This window comes from Furipterus horrens, unplaced genomic scaffold, assembly GCF_987537825.1.
Source record: "Furipterus horrens unplaced genomic scaffold, mFurHor1.1.pri manual_scaffold_18, whole genome shotgun sequence".
Lineage (NCBI taxonomy): Eukaryota > Metazoa > Chordata > Mammalia > Chiroptera > Furipteridae > Furipterus > Furipterus horrens.
Genome location: NW_028327188.1, coordinates 6,965,153 through 6,989,988, shown reverse-complemented (window position 1 = coordinate 6,989,988; position 24,836 = coordinate 6,965,153).

Genomic DNA, 24,836 nt, shown 5'->3' with positions numbered 1-24,836 from the left:
AACACATGGAATTATGCCCTTGCTGTGCCGTTGTTGTTCTGCTTCATTGTATGCTTCAGTGAGCTTTCGAGTTGATACAGTAGACTAAAGAGCAAACACTGGTTTCAAGAACGCTGGAGTCTTTTGGGTAGTGTGCTTCACCTGACACACCAAAGGATCTATATGTGACTTCACCGTTCCCAGTGGTTTCCTATGTTGTTTCTTGGTAATTCACTGTGAAACTCTGAAAATACCGTGTTTTCAAAGAGACCTAGCTTAGAAATTATATCAGGCAAAGCATCATTCTTTGAAACAGGAGAGAACATCACAATTTCTAGCAATTATAACAGAAGTTATTGCTTTCTCTTCCCTGTCCGTTCGGTGATGACATTCATTGTGGGAGATAGTGACCGCTGGCATTGCCATTGAAGGCAGAATCAGAGATAGCGATGTTTCGACATATCTTGTTTTCCGTGCAGAGTAACGTATGTACTACTGAAAGTACAGATGTAGCTCTTTGAACTGAAGATATGAGATGCTATCTGGTTCTCATGTATGTCTTTCTAAAAGTTGTTGTTGCACTTATTGTTAACTCATAAAGACTGTGTTCCGAAGGAGGCCAGCAACAGTTTTCAACCAGATGAAATTCTAACCACCATATACAGATAATCAAACGATTTCAACAGATGGAATTATGCCCTTGCTGTGCCGTTGTTGTTCTGCTTCATTGTATGCTTCAGTGAGCTTTCGAGTTGATACAGTAGACTAAAGAGCAAACACTGGTTTCAAGAACGCTGGAGTCTTTTGGGTAGTGTGCTTCACCTGACACACCAAAGGATCTATATGTGACTTCACCGTTCCCAGTGGTTTCCTATGTTGTTTCTTGGTAATTCACTGTGAAACTCTGAAAATACCGTGTTTTCAAAGAGACCTAGCTTAGAAATTATATCAGGCAAAGCATCATTCTTTGAAACAGGAGAGAACATCACAATTTCTAGCAATTATAACAGAAGTTATTGCTTTCTCTTCCCTGTCCGTTCGGTGATAGCATTCATTGTGGGAGTTAGTGACCGGTGGCATTGCCATTGAAGGCAGAATTAGAGATAGCGATGTCTGGACATATCTTGTTTAGCGTGCAAAGTAACGCATGTACTACTGAAAGTACAGATGTAGCTCTTTGAACTGAAGATATGAGATGCTATCTGGTTCTCATGTATGTCATTCTAAAAGTTGTTGTTGCACTTATTGTTAACTCATAAAGACTGTGTTCCGAAGGAGGCCAGCAACAGTTTTCAACCAGAAGAAATTCTAACCACCATATACAGATAATCAAACGATTTCAACAGATGGAATTATGCCCTTGCTGTGCCGTTTTTGTTCTGCTTCATTGTATGCTTCAGTGAGCTTTCGAGTTGATACAGTAGACTAAAGAGCAAACACTGGTTTCAAGAACGCTGGAGTCTTTTGGGTAGTGTGCTTCACCTGACACACCAAAGGATCTATATGTGACTTCACCTTTCCCAGTGGTTTCCTATGTTGTTTCTTGGTAATTCACTGTGAAACTCTGAAAATACCGTGTTTTCAAAGAGACCTAGCTTAGAAATTATATCAGGCAAAGGATCATTCTTTGAAACAGGAGAGAACATCACAATTTCTAGCAATTATAACAGAAGTTATTGCTTTCTCTTCCCTGTCCGTTCGGTGATGGCATTCATTGTGGGAGATAGTGACCGGTGCCATTGCCATTGAAGGCAGAATCAGAGATAGCGATGTCTGGACATATCTTGTTTTCCGTGCAAAGTAACGCATGTACTACTGAAAGTACAGATGTAGCTCTTTGAACTGAAGATATTAGATGCTATCTGGTTCTCATGTATGTTTTTCTAAAAGTTGATGTTGCCTTTATTTTTAACTCATAAAGACTGTGTTCCGAAGCAGGCCAAAAACAGTTTTCAACCAGATGAAATTCTAACCACCATATACAGATAATCAAACGATTTCAACAGATGGAATTATGCCCTTGCTGTGCCGTTGTTGTTCTGCTTCATTGTATGCTTCAGTGAGCTTTCGAGTTGATACAGTAGACTAAAGAGCAAACACTGGTTTCAGGAACGCTGGAGTCTTTTGGGTAGTGTGTTTCACCTGACACACCAAAGGATTTATATGTGACTTCACCGTTCACAGTGGTTTCCTATGTTGTTTCTTGGTAATTCACTGTGAAACTCTGAAAATACCGTGTTTTCAAAGAGACCTAGCTTAGAAATTATATCAGGCAAAGCATCATTCTTTGAAACAGGAGAGAACATCACAATTTCTAGCAATTATAACAGAAGTTATTGCTTTCTCTTCCCTTTCCGTGCGGTGATGGCATTCATTTTGGGAGATAGTGACCGGTGGCATTCCCATTGAAGGCAGAAGCAGAGATAGCGATGTCTCGACATATCTTGTTTTCCGGGCAGAGTAACGCATGTACTACTGAAAGTACAGATGTAGCTCTTTGAACTGAAGATATGAGATGCTATCTGGTTCTCATGTATGTCTTTCTAAAAGTTGTTGTTGCACTTATTGTTAACTCATAAATACTGTGTTCCGAAGGCGCCCAGCAACAGTTTTCAACCAGAAGAAATTCTAACCACCATACACAGATAATGAAACGATTTCAACAGATGGAATTATGCCCTTGCTGTTCCTTTTTTGTTCTGCTTCATTGTATGCTTCAGTGAGCTTTCGAGTAGATACAGTAGACTAAAGAGCAAACACTGGTTTCAGGAACGCTGGAGTCTTTTGGGTAGTGTGTTTCACCTGACACACCAAAGGATTTATATGTGACTTCACCGTTCACAGTGGTTTCCTATGTTGTTTCTTGGTAATTCACTGTGAAACTCTGAAAATACCGTGTTTTCAAAGAGACCTAGCTTAGAAATTATATCAGGCAAAGCATCATTCTTTGAAACAGGAGAGAACATCACAATTTCTAGCAATTATAACAGAAGTTATTGCTTTCTCTTCCCTTTCCGTGCGGTGATGGCATTCATTGTGGGAGATAGTGACCGGTGGCATTCCCATTGAAGGCAGAAGCAGAGATAGCGATGTCTCGACATATCTTGTTTTCCGGGCAGAGTAACGCATGTACTACTGAAAGTACAAATGTAGCTCTTTGAACTGAAGATATTAGATGCTATCTGGTTCTCATGTATGTCTTTCTAAAAGTTGTTGTTGCACTTATTGTTAACTCATAAATACTGTGTTCCGAAGGAGCCCAGCAACAGTTTTCAACCAGAAGAAATTCTAACCACCATACACAGATAATCAAACGATTTCAACAGATGGAATTATGCCCTTGCTGTGCCTTTTTTGTTCTGCTTCATTGTATGCTTCAGTGAGCTTTCGAGTTGATACAGTAGACTAAAGAGCAAACACTGGTTTCAAGAACGCTGGAGTCTTTTGGGTAGTGTGCTTCACCTGACACACCAAAGGATCTATATGTGACTTCAGCGTTCCCAGTGGTTTCCTATGTTGTTTCTTGGTAATTCACTGTGAAACTCTGAAAATACCGTGTTTTCAAAGAGACCTAGCTTAGAAATTATATCAGGCAAAGCATCATTATTTGAAACAGGAGAGAACATCACAATTTCTAGCAATTATAACAGAATTTATTGCTTTCTCTTCCCTGTCCGTGCGGTGATGGCATTCATTGTGGGAGATAGTGACCGGTGGCATTGCCATTGAAGGCACAATCAGAGATAGCGATGTTTCGACATATCTTGTTTTACGTGCAGAGTAACGCATGTACTACTGAAAGTACAGATGTAGCTCTTTGAACTGAAGATATGAGATGCTATCTGGTTCTCATGTATGTCTTTCTAAAAGTTGTTGTTGCACTTATTGTTAACTCATAAAGACTGTGTTCCGAAGGAGGCCAGCAACAGTTTTCAACCAGATGAAATTCTAACCACCATATACAGATAATCAAACGATTTCAACACATGGAATTATGCCCTTGCTGTGCCGTTGTTGTTCTGCTTCATTGTATGCTTCAGTGAGCTTTCGAGTTGATACAGTAGACTAAAGAGCAAACACTGGTTTCAAGAACGCTGGAGTCTTTTGGGTAGTGTGCTTCACCTGACACACCAAAGGATCTATATGTGACTTCACCGTTCCCAGTGGTTTCCTATGTTGTTTCTTGGTAATTCACTGTGAAACTCTGAAAATACCGTGTTTTCAAAGAGACCTAGCTTAGAAATTATATCAGGCAAAGCATCATTCTTTGAAACAGGGGAGAACATCACAATTTCTAGCAATTATAACAGAAGTTATTGCTTTCTCTTCCCTGTCCGTTCGGTGATGACATTCATTGTGGGAGATAGTGACCGCTGGCATTGCCATTGAAGGCAGAATCAGAGATAGCGATGTTTCGACATATCTTGTTTTACGTGCAGAGTAACGCATGTACTACTGAAAGTACAGATGTAGCTCTTTTAACTGAAGATATGAGATGCTATCTGGTTCTCATGTATGTCTTTCTAAAAGTTGTTGTTGCACTTATTGTTAACTCATAAAGACTGTGTTCCGAAGGAGGCCAGCAACAGTTTTCAACCAGAAGAAATTCTAACCACCATATACAGATAATCAAACGATTTCAACAGATGGAATTATGCCCTTGCTGTGCCGTTGTTGTTCTGCTTCATTGTATGCTTCAGTGAGCTTTCGAGTTGATACAGTAGACTAAAGAGCAAACACTGGTTTCAAGAACGCTGGAGTCTTTTGGGTAGTGTACTTCACCTGACACACAAAAGGATCTATAGGTGACTTCACCGTTCACAGTGGTTTCCTATGTTGTTTCTTGGTAATTCACTGTGAAAATCTGAAAATACCGTGTTTTCAAAGAGACCTCGCTTAGAAATTATATCAGGCAAAGCATCATTCTTTGAAACAGGAGAGAACATCACAATTTCTAGCAATTATAACAGAAGTTATTGCTTTCTCTTCCCTGTCCGTTCGGTGATAGCATTCATTGTGGGAGATAGTGACTGGTGGCATTGCCATTGAAGGCAGAATCAGAGATAACGATGTCTGGACATATCTTGTTTTCCGTGCAAAGTAACGCATGTACTACTGAAAGTACAGATGTAGCTCTTTGAACTGAAGATATTAGATGCTATCTTTTTCTCATGTATGTCTTTCTAAAAGTTGTTGTTGCACTTATTGTTAACTCATAAATACTGTGTTCCGAAGGAGCCCAGCAACAGTTTTCCACCAGAAGAAATTCTAACCACCATACACAGATAATCAAACGATTTCAACAGATGGAATTATGCCCTTGCTGTGTCTTTTTTGTTCTGCTTCATTGTATGCTTCAGTGAGCTTTCGAGTTGATACAGTAGACTAAAGAGCAAACACTGGTTTCAAGAACGCTGGAGTCTTTTGGGTAGTGTGCTTCACCTGACACACCAAAGGATCTATATGTGACTTCAGCGTTCCCAGTGGTTTCCTATGTTGTTTCTTGGTAATTCACTGTGAAACTCTGAAAATACCGTGTTTTCAAAGAGACCTAGCTTAGAAATTATATCAGGCAAAGCATCATTATTTGAAACAGGAGAGAACATCACAATTTCTAGCAATTATAACAGAAGTTATTGCTTTCTCTTCCCTGTCCGTGCGGTGATGGCATTCATTGTGGGAGATAGTGACCGGTGGCATTGCCATTGAAGACACAATCAGAGATAACGATGTTTCGACATATCTTGTTTTACGTGCAGAGTAACGCATGTACTACTGAAAGTACAGATGTAGCTCTTTGAACTGAAGATATGAGATGCTATCTGGTTCTCATGTATGTCTTTCTAAAAGTTGTTGTTGCACTTATTGTTAACTCATAAAGACTGTGTTCCGAAGGAGGCCAGCAACAGTTTCCACCAGATGAAATTCTAACCACCATATACAGATAATCAAACGATTTCAACACATGGAATTATGCCCTTGCTGTGCCGTTGTTGTTCTGCTTCATTGTATGCTTCAGTGAGCTTTCGAGTTGATACAGTAGACTAAAGAGCAAACACTGGTTTCAAGAACGCTGGAGTCTTTTGGGTAGTGTGCTTCACCTGACACACCAAAGGATCTATATGTGACTTCACCTTTCCCAGTGGTTTCCTATGTTGTTTCTTGGTAATTCACTGTGAAACTCTGAAAATACCGTGTTTTCAAAGAGACCTAGCTTAGAAATTATATCAGGCAAAGCATCATTCTTTGAAACAGGAGAGAACATCACAATTTCTAGCAATTATAACAGAAGTTATTGCTTTCTCTTCCCTGTCCGTGCGGTGATGGCATTCATTGTGGGAGATAGTGACCGGTGGCATTCCCATTGAAGGCAGAAGCAGAGATAGCGATGTCTCGACATATCTTGTTTTCCGGGCAGAGTAACGCATGTACTACTGAAAGTACAAATGTAGCTCTTTGAACTGAAGATATTAGATGCTATCTGGTTCTCATGTATGTCTTTCTAAAAGTTGTTGTTGCACTTATTGTTAACTCATAAATACTGTGTTCCGAAGGAGCCCAGCAACAGTTTTCCACCAGAAGAAATTCTAACCACCATACACAGATAATCAAACGATTTCAACAGATGGAATTATGCCCTTGCTGTGTCTTTTTTGTTCTGCTTCATTGTATGCTTCAGTGAGCTTTCGAGTTGATACAGTAGACTAAAGAGCAAACACTGGTTTCAAGAACGCTGGAGTCTTTTGGGTAGTGTGCTTCACCTGACACACCAAAGGATCTATATGTGACTTCAGCGTTCCCAGTGGTTTCCTATGTTGTTTCTTGGTAATTCACTGTGAAACTCTGAAAATACCGTGTTTTCAAAGAGACCTAGCTTAGAAATTATATCAGGCAAAGCATCATTATTTGAAACAGGAGAGAACATCACAATTTCTAGCAATTATAACAGAAGTTATTGCTTTCTCTTCCCTGTCCGTGCGGTGATGGCATTCATTGTGGGAGATAGTGACCGGTGGCATTGCCATTGAAGGCACAATCAGAGATAGCGATGTTTCGACATATCTTGTTTTACGTGCAGAGTAACGCATGTACTACTGAAAGTACAGATGTAGCTCTTTGAACTGAAGATATGAGATGCTATCTGGTTCTCATGTATGTCTTTCTAAAAGTTGTTGTTGCACTTATTGTTAACTCATAAAGACTGTGTTCCGAAGGAGGCCAGCAACAGTTTTCAACCAGATGAAATTCTAACCACCATATACAGATAATCAAACGATTTCAACAGATGGAATTATGCCCTTGCTGTGCCGTTGTTGTTCTGCTTCATTGTATGCTTCAGTGAGCTTTCGAGTTGATACAGTAGACTAAAGAGCAAACACTGGTTTCAAGAACGCTGGAGTCTTTTGGGTAGTGTGCTTCACCTGACACACCAAAGGATCTATATGTGACTTCAGCGTTCCCAGTGGTTTCCTATGTTGTTTCTTGGTAATTCACTGTGAAACTCTGAAAATACCGTGTTTTCAAAGAGACCTAGCTTAGAAATTATATCAGGCAAAGCATCATTCTTTGAAACAGGAGAGAACATCACAATTTCTAGCAATTATAACAGAAGTTTTTGCTTTCTCTTCCCTGTCCGTTCGGTGATGACATTCATTGTGGGAGATAGTGACCGCTGGCATTGCCATTGAAGGCAGAATCAGAGATAGCGATGTTTCGACATATCTTGTTTTCCGTGCAGAGTAACGTATGTACTACTGAAAGTACAGATGTAGCTCTTTGAACTGAAGATATGAGATGCTATCTGGTTCTCATGTATGTCTTTCTAAAAGTTGTTGTTGCACTTATTGTTAACTCATAAAGACTGTGTTCCGAAGGAGGCCAGCAACAGTTTTCAACCAGATGAAATTCTAACCACCATATACAGATAATCAAACGATTTCAACAGATGGAATTATGCCCTTGCTGTGCCGTTGTTGTTCTGCTTCATTGTATGCTTCAGTGAGCTTTCGAGTTGATACAGTAGACTAAAGAGCAAACACTGGTTTCAAGAACGCTGGAGTCTTTTGGGTAGTGTGCTTCACCTGACACACCAAAGGATCTATATGTGACTTCACCGTTCCCAGTGGTTTCCTATGTTGTTTCTTGGTAATTCACTGTGAAACTCTGAAAATACCGTGTTTTCAAAGAGACCTAGCTTAGAAATTATATCAGGCAAAGCATCATTCTTTGAAACAGGAGAGAACATCACAATTTCTAGCAATTATAACAGAAGTTATTGCTTTCTCTTCCCTGTCCGTTCGGTGATAGCATTCATTGTGGGAGATAGTGACCGGTGGCATTGCCATTGAAGGCAGAATTAGAGATAGCGATGTCTGGACATATCTTGTTTAGCGTGCAAAGTAACGCATGTACTACTGAAAGTACAGATGTAGCTCTTTGAACTGAAGATATGAGATGCTATCTGGTTCTCATGTATGTCATTCTAAAAGTTGTTGTTGCACTTATTGTTAACTCATAAAGACTGTGTTCCGAAGGAGGCCAGCAACAGTTTTCAACCAGAAGAAATTCTAACCACCATATACAGATAATCAAACGATTTCAACAGATGGAATTATGCCCTTGCTGTGCCGTTTTTGTTCTGCTTCATTGTATGCTTCAGTGAGCTTTCGAGTTGATACAGTAGACTAAAGAGCAAACACTGGTTTCAAGAACGCTGGAGTCTTTTGGGTAGTGTGCTTCACCTGACACACCAAAGGATCTATATGTGACTTCACCTTTCCCAGTGGTTTCCTATGTTGTTTCTTGGTAATTCACTGTGAAACTCTGAAAATACCGTGTTTTCAAAGAGACCTAGCTTAGAAATTATATCAGGCAAAGGATCATTCTTTGAAACAGGAGAGAACATCACAATTTCTAGCAATTATAACAGAAGTTATTGCTTTCTCTTCCCTGTCCGTTCGGTGATGGCCTTCATTGTGGGAGATAGTGACCGGTGCCATTGCCATTGAAGGCAGAATCAGAGATAGCGATGTCTGGACATATCTTGTTTTCCGTGCAAAGTAACGCATGTACTACTGAAAGTACAGATGTAGCTCTTTGAACTGAAGATATTAGATGCTATCTGGTTCTCATGTATGTTTTTCTAAAAGTTGATGTTGCCTTTATTTTTAACTCATAAAGACTGTGTTCCGAAGCAGGCCAAAAACAGTTTTCAACCAGATGAAATTCTAACCACCATATACAGATAATCAAACGATTTCAACAGATGGAATTATGCCCTTGCTGTGCCGTTGTTGTTCTGCTTCATTGTATGCTTCAGTGAGCTTTCGAGTTGATACAGTAGACTAAAGAGCAAACACTGGTTTCAGGAACGCTGGAGTCTTTTGGGTAGTGTGTTTCACCTGACACACCAAAGGATTTATATGTGACTTCACCGTTCACAGTGGTTTCCTATGTTGTTTCTTGGTAATTCACTGTGAAACTCTGAAAATACCGTGTTTTCAAAGAGACCTAGCTTAGAAATTATATCAGGCAAAGCATCATTCTTTGAAACAGGAGAGAACATCACAATTTCTAGCAATTATAACAGAAGTTATTGCTTTCTCTTCCCTTTCCGTGCGGTGATGGCATTCATTGTGGGAGATAGTGACCGGTGGCATTCCCATTGAAGGCAGAAGCAGAGATAGCGATGTCTCGACATATCTTGTTTTCCGGGCAGAGTAACGCATGTACTACTGAAAGTACAGATGTAGCTCTTTGAACTGAAGATATGAGATGCTATCTGGTTCTCATGTATGTCTTTCTAAAAGTTGTTGTTGCACTTATTGTTAACTCATAAATACTGTGTTCCGAAGGCGCCCAGCAACAGTTTTCAACCAGAAGAAATTCTAACCACCATACACAGATAATGAAACGATTTCAACAGATGGAATTATGCCCTTGCTGTTCCTTTTTTGTTCTGCTTCATTGTATGCTTCAGTGAGCTTTCGAGTAGATACAGTAGACTAAAGAGCAAACAGTGGTTTCAGGAACGCTGGAGTCTTTTGGGTAGTGTGTTTCACCTGACACACCAAAGGATTTATATGTGACTTCACCGTTCACAGTGGTTTCCTATGTTGTTTCTTGGTAATTCACTGTGAAACTCTGAAAATACCGTGTTTTCAAAGAGACCTAGCTTAGAAATTATATCAGGCAAAGCATCATTCTTTGAAACAGGAGAGAACATCACAATTTCTAGCAATTATAACAGAAGTTATTGCTTTCTCTTCCCTTTCCGTGCGGTGATGGCATTCATTGTGGGAGATAGTGACCGGTGGCATTCCCATTGAAGGCAGAAGCAGAGATAGCGATGTCTCGACATATCTTGTTTTCCGGGCAGAGTAACGCATGTACTACTGAAAGTACAAATGTAGCTCTTTGAACTGAAGATATTAGATGCTATCTGGTTCTCATGTATGTCTTTCTAAAAGTTGTTGTTGCACTTATTGTTAACTCATAAATACTGTGTTCCGAAGGAGCCCAGCAACAGTTTTCAACCAGAAGAAATTCTAACCACCATACACAGATAATCAAACGATTTCAACAGATGGAATTATGCCCTTGCTGTGCCTTTTTTGTTCTGCTTCATTGTATGCTTCAGTGAGCTTTCGAGTTGATACAGTAGACTAAAGAGCAAACACTGGTTTCAAGAACGCTGGAGTCTTTTGGGTAGTGTGCTTCACCTGACACACCAAAGGATCTATATGTGACTTCAGCGTTCCCAGTGGTTTCCTATGTTGTTTCTTGGTAATTCACTGTGAAACTCTGAAAATACCGTGTTTTCAAAGAGACCTAGCTTAGAAATTATATCAGGCAAAGCATCATTATTTGAAACAGGAGAGAACATCACAATTTCTAGCAATTATAACAGAAGTTATTGCTTTCTCTTCCCTGTCCGTGCGGTGATGGCATTCATTGTGGGAGATAGTGACCGGTGGCATTGCCATTGAAGGCACAATCAGAGATAGCGATGTTTCGACATATCTTGTTTTATGTGCAGAGTAACGCATGTACTACTGAAAGTACAGATGTAGCTCTTTGAACTGAAGATATGAGATGCTATCTGGTTCTCATGTATGTCTTTCTAAAAGTTGTTGTTGCACTTATTGTTAACTCATAAAGACTGTGTTCCGAAGGAGGCCAGCAACAGTTTTCAACCAGAAGAAATTCTAACCACCATATACAGATAATCAAACGATTTCAACAGATGGAATTATGCCCTTGCTGTGCCGTTGTTGTTCTGCTTCATTGTATGCTTCAGTGAGCTTTCGAGTTGATACAGTAGACTAAAGAGCAAACACTGGTTTCAAGAACGCTGGAGTCTTTTGGGTAGTGTACTTCACCTGACACACAAAAGGATCTATAGGTGACTTCACCGTTCACAGTGGTTTCCTATGTTGTTTCTTGGTAATTCACTGTGAAAATCTGAAAATACCGTGTTTTCAAAGAGACCTAGCTTAGAAATTATATCAGGCAAAGCATCATTCTTTGAAACAGGAGAGAACATCACAATTTCTAGCAATTATAACAGAAGTTATGGCTTTCTCTTCCCTGTCCGTTCGGTGATAGCATTCATTGTGGGAGATAGTGACTGGTGGCATTGCCATTGAAGGCAGAATCAGAGATAACGATGTCTGGACATATCTTGTTTTCCGTGCAAAGTAACGCATGTACTACTGAAAGTACAGATGTAGCTCTTTGAACTGAAGATATTAGATGCTATCTGGTTCTCATGTATGTCTTTCTAAAAGTTGTTGTTGCACTTATTGTTAACTCATAAATACTGTGTTCCGAAGGAGCCCAGCAACAGTTTTCCACCAGAAGAAATTCTAACCACCATACACAGATAATCAAACGATTTCAACAGATGGAATTATGCCCTTGCTGTGTCTTTTTTGTTCTGCTTCATTGTATGCTTCAGTGAGCTTTCGAGTTGATACAGTAGACTAAAGAGCAAACACTGGTTTCAAGAACGCTGGAGTCTTTTGGGTAGTGTGCTTCACCTGACACACCAAAGGATCTATATGTGACTTCAGCGTTCCCAGTGGTTTCCTATGTTGTTTCTTGGTAATTCACTGTGAAACTCTGAAAATACCGTGTTTTCAAAGAGACCTAGCTTAGAAATTATATCAGGCAAAGCATCATTATTTGAAACAGGAGAGAACATCACAATTTCTAGCAATTATAACAGAAGTTATTGCTTTCTCTTCCCTGTCCGTGCGGTGATGGCATTCATTGTGGGAGATAGTGACCGGTGGCATTGCCATTGAAGACACAATCAGAGATAACGATGTTTCGACATATCTTGTTTTACGTGCAGAGTAACGCATGTACTACTGAAAGTACAGATGTAGCTCTTTGAACTGAAGATATGAGATGCTATCTGGTTCTCATGTATGTCTTTCTAAAAGTTGTTGTTGCACTTATTGTTAACTCATAAAGACTGTGTTCCGAAGGAGGCCAGCAACAGTTTCCACCAGATGAAATTCTAACCACCATATACAGATAATCAAACGATTTCAACACATGGAATTATGCCCTTGCTGTGCCGTTGTTGTTCTGCTTCATTGTATGCTTCAGTGAGCTTTCGAGTTGATACAGTAGACTAAAGAGCAAACACTGGTTTCAAGAACGCTGGAGTCTTTTGGGTAGTGTGCTTCACCTGACACACCAAAGGATCTATATGTGACTTCACCGTTCCCAGTGGTTTCCTATGTTGTTTCTTGGTAATTCACTGTGAAACTCTGAAAATACCGTGTTTTCAAAGAGACCTAGCTTAGAAATTATATCAGGCAAAGCATCATTCTTTGAAACAGGGGAGAACATCACAATTTCTAGCAATTATAACAGAAGTTATTGCTTTCTCTTCCCTGTCCGTTCGGTGATGACATTCATTGTGGGAGATAGTGACCGCTGGCATTGCCATTGAAGGCAGAATCAGAGATAGCGATGTTTCGACATATCTTGTTTTCCGTGCAGAGTAACGTATGTACTACTGAAAGTACAGATGTAGCTCTTTGAACTGAAGATATGAGATGCTATCTGGTTCTCATGTATGTCTTTCTAAAAGTTGTTGTTGCACTTATTGTTAACTCATAAAGACTGTGTTCCGAAGGAGGCCAGCAACAGTTTTCAACCAGATGAAATTCTAACCACCATATACAGATAATCAAACGATTTCAACAGATGGAATTATGCCCTTGCTGTGCCGTTGTTGTTCTGCTTCATTGTATGCTTCAGTGAGCTTTCGAGTTGATACAGTAGACTAAAGAGCAAACACTGGTTTCAAGAACGCTGGAGTCTTTTGGGTAGTGTGCTTCACCTGACACACCAAAGGATCTATATGTGACTTCACCGTTCCCAGTGGTTTCCTATGTTGTTTCTTGGTAATTCACTGTGAAACTCTGAAAATACCGTGTTTTCAAAGAGACCTAGCTTAGAAATTATATCAGGCAAAGCATCATTCTTTGAAACAGGAGAGAACATCACAATTTCTAGCAATTATAACAGAAGTTATTGCTTTCTCTTCCCTGTCCGTTCGGTGATGGCATTCATTGTGGGAGATAGTGACCGGTGCCATTGCCATTGAAGGCAGAATCAGAGATAGCGATGTCTGGACATATCTTGTTTTCCGTGCAAAGTAACGCATGTACTACTGAAAGTACAGATATAGCTCTTTGAACTGAAGATATTAGATGCTATCTGGTTCTCATGTATGTTTTTCTAAAAGTTGATGTTGCCTTTATTTTTAACTCATAAAGACTGTGTTCCGAAGCAGGCCAAAAACAGTTTTCAACCAGATGAAATTCTAACCACCATATACAGATAATCAAACGATTTCAACAGATGGAATTATGCCCTTGCTGTGCCGTTGTTGTTCTGCTTCATTGTATGCTTCAGTGAGCTTTCGAGTTGATACCTTAGACTAAAGAGCAAACACTGGTTTCAGGAATGCTGGAGTCTTTTGGGTAGTGTGTTTCACCTGACACAGCAAGGATTTATATATGACTTCACCGTTCACAGTGGTATCCTATGTTGTTTCTTGGTAATTCACTGTGAAACTCTGAAAATACCGTGTTTTCAAAGAGACCTAGCTTAGAAATTATATCAGGCAAAGGATCATTCTTTGAAACAGGAGAGAACATCACAATTTCTAGCAATTATAACAGAAGTTATTGCTTTCTCTTCCCTGTCCGGGCGGTGATGGCATTCATTGTGGGAGATAGTGACGGGTGGCATTCCCATTGAAGGCAGAAGCAGAGATAGCGATGTCTCGACATATCTTGTTTTCCGGGCAGAGTAACGCATGTACAACTGAAAGTACAGATGTAGCTCTTTGAACTGAAGATATGAGATGCTATCTGGTTCTCATGTATGTCTTTCTAAAAGTTGTTGTTGCACTTATTGTTAACTCATAAATACTGTGTTCTGAAGGCGCCCAGCAACAGTTTTCAACCAGAAGAAATTCTAAACACCATACACAGATAATCAAACGATTTCAACAGATGGAATTATGCCCTTGCTGTGCCGTTTTTGTTCTGCTTCATTGTATGCTTCAGTGAGCTTTCGAGTTGATACAGTAGACTAAAGAGCAAACACTGGTTTCAAGAACGCTGGAGTCTTTTGGGTAGTGTGCTTCACCTGACACACCAAAGGATCTATATGTGACTTCACCTTTCCCAGTGGTTTCCTATGTTGTTTCTTGGTAATTCACTGTGAAACTCTGAAAATACCGTGTTTTCAAAGAGACCTAGCTTAGAAATTATATCAGGCAAAGGATCATTCTTTGAAACAGGAGAGAACATCACAATTTCTAGCAATTATAACAGAAGTTATTGCTTTCTCTTCCCTGTCCGTGCGGTGATGGCATTCATTGTGGGAGATAGTGACCGGTGCCATTGCCATTGAAGGCAGAATCAGAGATAGCGATGTCTGGACATATCTTGTTTTCCGTGCAAAGTAACGCATGTACTACTGAAAGTACAGATGTAGCTCTTTGAACTGAAGATATTAGATGCTATCTGGTTCTCATGTATGTTTTTCTAAAAGTTGATGTTGCCTTTATTTTTAACTCATAAAGACTGTGTTCCGAAGCAGACCAGCAACAGTTTTCAACCAGATGAAATTCTAACCACCATATACAGATAATCAAACGATTTCAACAGATGGAATTATGCCCTTGCTGTGCCGTTGTTGTTCTGCTTCATTGTATGCTTCAGTGAGCTTTCGAGTTGATACCTTAGACTAAAGAGCAAACACTGGTTTCAGGAACGCTGGAGTCTTTTGGGTAGTGTGTTTCACCTGACACACCAAGGATTTATATGTGACTTCACCGTTCACAGTGGTTTCCTATGTTGTTTCTTGGTAATTCACTGTGAAACTCTGAAAATACCGTGTTTTCAAAGAGACCTAGCTTAGAAATTATATCAGGCAAAGGATCATTCTTTGAAACAGGAGAGAACATCACAATTTCTAGCAATTATAACAGAAGTTATTGCTTTCTCTTCCCTGTCCGGGCGGTGATGGCATTCATTGTGGGAGATAGTGACGGGTGGCATTCCCATTGAAGGCAGAAGCAGAGATAGCGATGTCTCGACATATCTTGTTTTCCGGGCAGAGTAACGCATGTACTACTGAAAGTACAGATGTAGCTCTTTGAACTGAAGATATGAGATGCTATCTGGTTCTCATGTATGTCTTTCTAAAAGTTGTTGTTGCACTTATTGTTAACTCATAAATACTGTGTTCCGAAGGCGCCCAGCAACAGTTTTCAACCAGAAGAAATTCTAACCACCATACACAGATAATGAAACGATTTCAACAGATGGAATTATGCCCTTGCTGTGCCTTTTTTGTTCTGCTTCATTGTATGCTTCAGTGAGCTTTCGAGTTGATACAGTAGACTAAAGAGCAAACACTGGTTTCAGGAACGCTGGAGTCTTTTGGGTAGTGTGTTTCACCTGACACACCAAAGGATTTATATGTGACTTCACCATTCACAGTGGTTTCCTATGTTGTTTCTTGGTAATTCACTGTGAAACTCTGAAAATACCGTGTTTTCAAAGAGACCTAGCTTAGAAATTATATCAGGCAAAGCATCATTCTTTGAAACAGGAGAGAACATCACAATTTCTAGCAATTATAACAGAAGTTATTGCTTTCTCTTCCCTTTCCGTGCAGTGATGGCATTCATTGTGGGAGATAGTGACCGGTGGCATTCCCATTGAAGGCAGAAGCAGAGATAGCGATGTCTCGACATATCTTGTTTTCCGGGCAGAGTAACGCATGTACTACTGAAAGTACAAATGTAGCTCTTTGAACTGAAGATATTAGATGCTATCTGGTTCTCATGTATGTCTTTCTAAAAGTTGTTGTTGCACTTATTGTTAACTCATAAATACTGTGTTCCGAAGGAGCCCAGCAACAGTTTTCAACCAGAAGAAATTCTAACCACCATACACAGATAATCAAACGATTTCAACAGATGGAATTATGCCCTTGCTGTGCCTTTTTTGTTCTGCTTCATTGTATGCTTCAGTGAGCTTTCGAGTTGATACAGTAGACTAAAGAGCAAACACTGGTTTCAAGAACGCTGGAGTCTTTTGGGTAGTGTGCTTCACCTGACACACATAAGGATCTATATGTGACTTCAGCGTTCCCAGTGGTTTCCTATGTTGTTTCTTGGTAATTCACTGTGAAACTCTGAAAATACCGTGTTTTCAAAGAGACCTAGCTTAGAAATTATATCAGGCAAAGGATCATTCTTTGAAACAGGAGAGAACATCACAATTTCTAGCAATTATAACAGAAGTTATTGCTTTCTCTTCCCTGTCCGTTCGGTGATGGCATTCATTGTGGGAGATAGTGACCGGTGCCATTGCCATTGAAGGCAGAATCAGAGATAGCGATGTCTGGACATATCTTGTTTTCCGTGCAAAGTAACGCATGTACTACTGAAAGTACAGATGTAGCTCTTTGAACTGAAGATATTAGATGCTATCTGGTTCTCATGTATGTTTTTCTAAAAGTTGATGTTGCCTTTATTTTTAACTCATAAAGACTGTGTTCCGAAGCAGGCCAAAAACAGTTTTCAACCAGATGAAATTCTAACCACCATATACAGATAATCAAACGATTTCAACAGATGGAATTATGCCCTTGCTGTGCCGTTGTTGTTCTGCTTCATTGTATGCTTCAGTGAGCTTTCGAGTTGATACCTTAGACTAAAGAGCAAACACTGGTTTCAGGAACGCTGGAGTCTTTTGGGTAGTGTGTTTCACCTGACACAGCAAGGATTTATATATGACTTCACCGTTCACAGTGGTTTCCTATGTTGTTTCTTGGTAATTCACTGTGAAACTCTGAAAATACCGTGTTTTCAAAGAGACCTAGCTTAGAAATTATATCAGGCAAAGGATCATTCTTTGAAACAGGAGAGAACATCACAATTTCTAGCAATTATAACAGAAGTTATTGCTTTCTCTTCCCTGTCCGGGCGGTGATGGCATTCATTGTGGGAGATAGTGACGGGTGGCATTCCCATTGAAGGCAGAAGCAGAGATAGCGATGTCTCGACATATCTTGTTTTCCGGGCAGAGTAACGCATGTACTACTGAAAGTACAGATGTAGCTCTTTGAACTGAAGATATGAGATGCTATCTGGTTCTCATGTATGTCTTTCTAAAAGTTGTTGTTGCACTTATTGTTAACTCATAAATACTGTGTTCCGAAGGCGCCCAGCAACAGTTTTCAACCAGAAGAAATTCTAACCACCATACACAGATAATCAAACGATTTCAACAGATGGAATTATGCCCTTGCTGTGCCGTTTTTGTTCTGCTTCATTGTATGCTTCAGTGAGCTTTCGAGTTGATACAGTAGACTAAAGAGCAAACACTGGTTTCAAGAACGCTGGAGTCTTTTGGGTAGTGTGCTTCACCTGACACACCAAAGGATCTATATGTGACTTCACCTTTCCCAGTGGTTTTCTATGTTGTTTCTTGGTAATTCACTGTGAAACTCTGAAAATACCGTGTTTTCAAAGAGACCTAGCTTAGAAATTATATCAGGCAAAGCATCATTCTTTGAAACAGGAGAGAACATCACAATTTCTAGCAATTATAACAGAAGTTATTGCTTTCTCTTCCCTGTCCGTTCGGTGATGGCATTCATTGTGGGAGATAGTGACCGGTGCCATTGCCATTGAAGGCAGAATCAGAGATAGCGATGTCTGGACATATCTTGTTTTCCGTGCAAAGTAACGCATGTACTACTGAAAGTACAGATGTAGCTCTTTGAACTGAAGATATTAGATGCTATCTGGTTCTCATGTATGTTTTTCTAAAAGTTGATGTTGCCTTTATTTTTAACTCATAAAGACTGTGTTCCGAAGCAGACCAGCAACAGTTTTCAACCAGATGAAATTCTAACCACCATATACAGATAATCAAACGATTTCAACAGATGGAATTATGCCCTTGCTGTGCCGTTGTTGTTCTGCTTCATTGTATGCTTCAGTGAGCTTTCGAGTTGATACCTTAGACTAAAGAGCAAACACTGGTTTCAGGAACGCTGGAGTCTTTTGGGTAGTGTGTTTCACCTGACACACCAAGGATTTATATGTGACTTCACCGTTCACAGTGGTTTCCTATGTTGTTTCTTGGTAATTCACTGTGAAACTCTGAAAATACCGTGTTTTCAAAGAGACCTAGCTTAGAAATTATATCAGGCAAAGCATCATTCTTTGAAACAGGAGAGAACATCACAATTTCTAGCAATTATAACAGAAGTTATTGCTTTCTCTTCCCTGTCCGTTCGGTGATGACATTCATTGTGGGAGATAGTGACCGCTGGCATTGCCATTGAAGGCAGAATCAGAGATAGCGATGTTTCGACATGTCTTGTTTTCCGTGCAGAGTAACGTATGTACTACTGAAAGTACAGATGTAGCTCTTTGAACTGAAGATATGAGATGCTATCTGGTTCTCATGTATGTCTTTCTAAAAGTTGTTGTTGCACTTATTGTTAACTCATAAAGACTGTGTTCCGAAGGAGGCCAGCAACAGTTTTCAACCATATGAAATTCTAACCACCATATACAGATAATCAAACGATTTCAACAGATGGAATTATGCCCTTGCTGTGCCGTTGTTGTTCTGCTTCATTGTATGCTTCAGTGAGCTTTCGAGTTGATACAGTAGACTAAAGAGCAAACACTGGTTTCAAGAACGCTGGAGTCTTTTGGGTAGTGTGCTTCACCTGACACACCAAAGGATCTATATGTGACTTCACCGTTCCCAGTGGTTTCCTATGTTGTTTCTTGGTAATTCACTGTGAAACTCTGAAAATACCGTGTTTTCAAAGAGACCTAGCTTAGAAATTATATCAGGCAAAGCATCTTTCTTTGAAACAGGAGAGAACATCACAATTTCTAGCAATTATAACAGAAGTTATTGCTTTCTCTTCCCTGTCCGTTCGGTGATAGCATTCATTGTGGGAGATAGTGACCGGTGGCATTGCCATTGAAGGCAGAATTAGAGATAGCGATGTCTGGACATATATTGTTTTGCGTGCAAAGTAACGCATGTACTACTGAAAGTACAGATATAGCTCTTTGAACTGAAGATATGAGATGCTATCTGGTTCTCATGTATGTCATTCTAAAAGTTGTTGTTCCACTTATTGTTAACTCATAAAGACTGTGTTCCGAAGGAGGCCAGCAACAGTTTTCAACCAGAAGAAATTCTAACCACCATATACAGATAATCAAACGATTTCAACAGATGGAATTATGCCCTTGCTGTGCCGTTTTTGTTCTGCTTCATTGTATGCTTCAGTGAGCTTTCGAGTTGATACAGTAGACTAAAGAGCAAACACTGGTTTCAAGAACGCTGGAGTCTTTTGGGTAGTGTGCTTCACCTGACACACCAAAGGATCTATATGTGACTTCACCTTTCCCAGTGGTTTCCTATGTTGTTTCTTGGTAATTCACTGTGAAACTCTGAAAATACCGTGTTTTCAAAGAGACCTAGCTTAGAAATTATATCAGGCAAAGGATCATTCTTTGAAACAGGAGAGAACATCACAATTTCTAGCAATTATAACAGAAGTTATTGCTTTCTCTTCCCTGTCCGTTCGGTGATGGCATTCATTGTGGGAGATAGTGACCGTTGCCATTGCCATTGAAGGCAGAATCAGAGATAGCGATGTCTGGACATATCTTGTTTTCCGTGCAAAGTAACGCATGTACTACTGAAAGTACAGATGTAGCTCTTTGAACTGAAGATATTAGATGCTATCTGGTTCTCATGTATGTTTTTCTAAAAGTTGATGTTGCCTTTATTTTTAACTCATAAAGACTGTGTTCCGAAGCAGGCCAAAAACAGTTTTCAACCAGATGAAATTCTAACCACCATATACAGATAATCAAACGATTTCAACAGATGGAATTATGCCCTTGCTGTGCCGTTGTTGTTCTGCTTCATTGTATGCTTCAGTGAGCTTTCGAGTTGATACCTTAGACTAAAGAGCAAACACTGGTTTCAGGAACGCTGGAGTCTTTTGGGTAGTGTGTTTCACCTGACACAGCAAGGATTTATATATGACTTCACCGTTCACAGTGGTTTCCTATGTTGTTTCTTGGTAATTCACTGTGAAACTCTGAAAATACCGTGTTTTCAAAGAGACCTAGCTTAGAAATTATATCAGGCAAAGCATCATTCTTTGAAACAGGAGAGAACATCACAATTTCTAGCAATTATAACAGAAGTTATTGCTTTCTCTTCCCTGTCCGGGCGGTGATGGCATTCATTGTGGGAGATAGTGACGGGTGGCATTCCCATTGAAGGCAGAAGCAGAGATAGCGATGTCTCGACATATCTTGTTTTCCGGGCAGAGTAACGCATGTACAACTGAAAGTACAGATGTAGCTCTTTGAACTGAAGATATGAGATGCTATCTGGTTCTCATGTATGTCTTTCTAAAAGTTGTTGTTGCACTTATTGTTAACTCATAAATACTGTGTTCCGAAGGCGCCCAGCAACAGTTTTCAACCAGAAGAAATTCTAACCACCATACACAGATAATCAAACGATTTCAACAGATGGAATTATGCCCTTGCTGTGCCGTTTTTGTTCTGCTTCATTGTATGCTTCAGTGAGCTTTCGAGTTGATACAGTAGACTAAAGAGCAAACACTGGTTTCAAGAACGCTGGAGTCTTTTGGGTAGTGTGCTTCACCTGACACACCAAAGGATCTATATGTGACTTCACCTTTCCCAGTGGTTTCCTATGTTGTTTCTTGGTAATTCACTGTGAAACTCTGAAAATACCGTGTTTTCAAAGAGACCTAGCTTAGAAATTATATCAGGCAAAGGATCATTCTTTGAAACAGGAGAGAACATCACAATTTCTAGCAATTATAACAGAAGTTATTGCTTTCTCTTCCCTGTCCGTTCGGTGATGGCATTCATTGTGGGAGATAGTGACCGTTGCCATTGCCATTGAAGGCAGAATCATAGATAGCGATGTCTGGACATATCTTGTTTTCCGTGCAAAGTAACGCATGTACTACTGAAAGTACAGATGTAGCTCTTTGAACTGAAGATATTAGATGCTATCTGGTTCTCATGTATGTTTTTCTAAAAGTTGATGTTGCCTTTATTTTTAACTCATAAAGACTGTGTTCCGAAGCAGGCCAAAAACAGTTTTCAACCAGATGAAATTCTAACCACCATATACAGATAATCAAACGATTTCAACAGATGGAATTATGCCCTTGCTGTGCCGTTGTTGTTCTGCTTCATTGTATGCTTCAGTGAGCTTTCGAGTTGATACCTTAGACTAAAGAGCAAACACTGGTTTCAGGAACGCTGGAGTCTTTTGGGTAGTGTGTTTCACCTGACACAGCAAGGATTTATATATGACTTCACCGTTCACAGTGGTTTCCTATGTTGTTTCTTGGTAATTCACTGTGAAACTCTGAAAATACCGTGTTTTCAAAGAGACCTAGCTTAGAAATTATATCAGGCAAAGCATCATTCTTTGAAACAGGAGAGAACATCACAATTTCTAGCAATTATAACAGAAGTTATTGCTTTCTCTTCCCTGTCCGGGCGGTGATGGCATTCATTGTGGGAGATAGTGACGGGTGGCATTCCCATTGAAGGCAGAAGCAGAGATAGCGATGTCTCGACATATCTTGTTTTCCGGGCAGAGTAACGCATGTACAACTGAAAGTACAGATGTAGCTCTTTGAACTGAAGATATGAGATGCTATCTGGTTCTCATGTATGTCTTTCTAAAAGTTGTTGTTGCACTTATTGTTAACTCATAAATACTGTGTTCCGAAGGCGCCCAGCAACAGTTTTCAACCAGAAGAAATTCTAACCACCATACACAGATAATCAAACGATTTCAACAGATGGAATTATGCCCTTGCTGTGCCGTTTTTGTTCTGCTTCATTGTATGCTTCAGTGAGCTTTCGAGTTGATACAGTAGACTAAAGAGCAAACACTGGTTTCAAGAACGCTGGAGTCTTTTGGGTAGTGTGCTTCACCTGACACACCAAAGGATCTATATGTGACTTCACCTTTCCCAGTGGTTTCCTATGTTGTTTCTTGGTAATTCACTGTGAAACTCTGAAAATACCGTGTTTTCAAAGAGACCTAGCTTAGAAATTATATCAGGCAAAGGATCATTCTTTGAAACAGGAGAGAACATCACAATTTCTAGCAATTATAACAGAAGTTATTGCTTTCTCTTCCCTGTCCGTTCGGTGATGGCATTCATTGTGGGAGATAGTGACCGGTGCCATTGCCATTGAAGGCAGAATCAGAGATAGCGATGTCTGGACATATCTTGTTTTCCGTGCAAAGTAACGCATGTACTACTGAAAGTACAGATGTAGCTCTTTGAACTGAAGATATTAGATGCTATCTGGTTCTCATGTATGTTTTTCTAAAAGTTGATGTTGCCTTTATTTTTAACTCATAAAGACTGTGTTCCGAAGCAGGCCAAAAACAGTTTTCAACCAGATGAAATTCTAACCACCATATACAGATAATCAAACGATTTCAACAGATGGAATTATGCCCTTGCTGTGCCGTTGTTGTTCTGCTTCATTGTATGCTTCAGTGAGCTTTCGAGTTGATACCTTAGACTAAAGAGCAAACACTGGTTTCAGGAACGCTGGAGTCTTTTGGGTAGTGTGTTTCACCTGACACAGCAAGGATTTATATATGACTTCACCGTTCACAGTGGTTTCCTATGTTGTTTCTTGGTAATTCACTGTGAAACTCTGAAAATACCGTGTTTTCAAAGAGACCTAGCTTAGAAATTATATCAGGCAAAGCATCATTCTTTGAAACAGGAGAGAACATCACAATTTCTAGCAATTATAACAGAAGTTATTGCTTTCTCTTCCCTGTCCGGGCGGTGATGGCATTCATTGTGGGAGATAGTGACGGGTGGCATTCCCATTGAAGGCAGAAGCAGAGATAGCGATGTCTCGACATATCTTGTTTTCCGGGCAGAGTAACGCATGTACAACTGAAAGTACAGATGTAGCTCTTTGAACTGAAGATATGAGATGCTATCTGGTTCTCATGTATGTCTTTCTAAAAGTTGTTGTTGCACTTATTGTTAACTCATAAATACTGTGTTCCGAAGGCGCCCAGCAACAGTTTTCAACCAGAAGAAATTCTAACCACCATACACAGATAATCAAACGATTTCAACAGATGGAATTATGCCCTTGCTGTGCCGTTTTTGTTCTGCTTCATTGTATGCTTCAGTGAGCTTTCGAGTTGATACAGTAGACTAAAGAGCAAACACTGGTTTCAAGAACGCTGGAGTCTTTTGGGTAGTGTGCTTCACCTGACACACCAAAGGATCTATATGTGACTTCACTTTTCCCAGTGGTTTCCTATGTTGTTTCTTGGTAATTCACTGTGAAACTCTGAAAATACCATGTTTTCAAAGAGACCTAGCTTAGAAATTATATCAGGCAAAGGATCATTCTTTGAAACAGGAGAGAACATCACAATTTCTAGCAATTATAACAGAAGTTATTGCTTTCTCTTCCCTGTCCGTTCGGTGATGGCATTCATTGTGGGAGATAGTGACCGGTGCCATTGCCACTGAAGCAGAATCAGAGATAGCGATGTCTGGACATATCTTGTTTTCCGTGCAAAGTAACGCATGTACTACTGAAAGTACAGATGTAGCTCTTTGAACTGAAGATATTAGATGCTATCTGGTTCTCATGTATGTTTTTCTAAAAGTTGATGTTGCCTTTATTTTTAACTCATAAAGACTGTGTTCCGAAGCAGACCAGCAACAGTTTTCAACCAGATGAAATTCTAACCACCATATACAGATAATCAAACGATTTCAACAGATGGAATTATGCCCTTGCTGTGCCGTTGTTGTTCTGCTTCATTGTATGCTTCAGTGAGCTTTCGAGTTGATACCTTAGACTAAAGAGCAAACACTGGTTTCAGGAACGCTGGAGTCTTTTGGGTAGTGTGTTTCACCTGACACACCAAGGATTTATATGTGACTTCACCGTTCACAGTGGTTTCCTATGTTGTTTCTTGGTAATTCACTGTGAAACTCTGAAAATACCGTGTTTTCAAAGAGACCTAGCTTAGAAATTATATCAGGCAAAGGATCATTCTTTGAAACAGGAGAGAACATCACAATTTCTAGCAATTATAACAGAAGTTATTGCTTTCTCTTCCCTGTCCGGGCGGTGATGGCATTCATTGTGGGAGATAGTGACGGGTGGCATTCCCATTGAAGGCAGAAGCAGAGATAGC